Source organism: Prunus avium, chromosome 4 (genome assembly GCF_965620075.1).
Source record: "Prunus avium chromosome 4, drPruAviu1.hap1.1, whole genome shotgun sequence".
In the NCBI taxonomy this organism is placed as follows: domain Eukaryota; kingdom Viridiplantae; phylum Streptophyta; class Magnoliopsida; order Rosales; family Rosaceae; genus Prunus; species Prunus avium.
Genome location: NC_142287.1, coordinates 2,498,365 through 2,500,138, shown reverse-complemented (window position 1 = coordinate 2,500,138; position 1,774 = coordinate 2,498,365). Strand labels below are relative to the sequence as shown.

At 39.5% G+C, this 1,774-nt stretch overlaps 1 long non-coding RNA gene across 1 annotated transcript; it reads left to right on the top strand.

The window, feature by feature from the left end:
- The first annotated feature begins 361 nt into the window (after positions 1 to 361).
- Positions 362 to 1,504, top strand: LOC148294697 (uncharacterized). Its single transcript, XR_015835013.1, has 2 exons — positions 362 to 461; positions 1,231 to 1,504. It is a non-coding gene; the product is annotated as an uncharacterized LOC148294697 (long non-coding RNA).
- The last annotated feature ends 270 nt before the right edge of the window (positions 1,505 to 1,774 follow it).

The window sequence follows — 1,774 nt, the reverse complement described above, 5'->3', positions numbered from 1 at the left end:
CGGGTATGAAAGTTGACTTTTTGACCGGGAAGGAATTTGAAAATTTTGATTGGATCGTTATGCAGAGCACGTCGAAACGAGTTCTTAGACACGTAGTGAGCTCGAAGCGGAGTTGTAACGAAAAAGTTGCGATGAAGGAATTTGTCCGGTGGCAAACTTGTAAACAGTTCAAAGATTGTTTTTAGAAAACCAGAAAAAAAATCTCTTTTTATTCTCCCGACACGTCTGTTATTGTTGAGCCCCCAAATCTGATAAGCCCAACAAATTCCCTAAATATTCTCTATTCTGCAGAAGTCCCATAAACCCATCATAATCCCAAAACCGACAGAACCTCCTCAAGACTTACTGATTGTGTTGAGCAATTTTATTGATTTAATATTTATGATGGCTTAAATAGGTACTCGGGTACCAGCTGATTCAAAGGAGGGACCCTCAAAGGGTCAGAGCAACTCGGACGCACAGTGAGTGGACTTTTGTTTTATAAATGGATTTTATGTTATTAAAGTTTCAATATTTGATCTTGAAGGATTTATTTATGGCTATTACTTTCCGAGCAGGAATAATGAAATTATATATATGTTCTCGATTATATGTTATTATATTTAAATGCAAATGGCTTGGAAAGTAAGAAATGAGGTTTTAATCATATTGAATGATTGGTTGAGGAATAAAATGGTAATTTCCAGGAAGGGCATGTATTTTGTTTTTAAACCACCATAGGTACCCAAAAATGTTGCCTTCAGATAAATTGTTGCTTTCGATTATAATGATGTCCAAGGACATCCCAGTTGCCTTCAGATGAGTCAGCGTGCGTTTGACAATTGCCCACAAGTTCGGGGACGCTCAAACTTTGTGGTGCTAGGAATGCGGCTCGGGTGGACCAAGTGTCCTCTGAGTCTTGCAAGGAATGCGGCTCGAGTAACTTTATGCTACCGAGACCTGCTAGGAGGAATTGACGGAAATTATGGAATTGACGGATTTATGATGGGTACACCTAGGTGGAAGGAAATTGCTTCCCTTTATTAATCTCAGATATTTTGCTAATGTTTCACTGAATATATGCTCAGCTATATGTATGAGGATTTGCATGCCTGAATTTTCATACGGATATTGAACATGGATATGATTAAATTTTCTAAATGTTTTAACAGAGGGGTTAGTATGTTGATACCTTATGTTCTAAAACTTTATTTTTGTCCACTCACGTTTTTCAATGTTTTGCGCCCCCAGGCAGTAGTCGTGTACGGGGACATCACCACAGGGCCATCACTTTCCTCCATCCATCTCCTCCGCTACGTAGGAGTTCTTTTTGTATTTATACTGTTATCTTAAATTCTGAATTAGTTGCTCTGAAGATTTGCCCAAAGATCTTCTGTATGGCCTCAGGCCGGTTAGTTGGTTAAGTTGTTTGGATGTACGTTGAAAGCATGCTGGCGGTTGTGATGTTTTCTTTTTTATATGTATGCTTTCCAACAGGTGAAAATTTGGGAAAAGATTCAGTTTACAGAGGAGACTCTGCCAAATTTTCGGCGGATGTCAAACCTAAAAAGAATTTGGATTTTAGTAAGAAGGGCAAATTAGTCATTTGTGCCTGACACCCGCCAGGTGTCGGACACACACAGGGTTCGACTCGGATTCCAAAGTGGAATTTGGGTCGGGTCTTGTCATGAATTGTCCAATTTCTTACACCTATTGATTTCGGATCGAGTCCAAAACTTGGGCAACATCATAATATGGTGGGAGGAGTCATTTGGTGTGTTTTGAGCCGATCGCT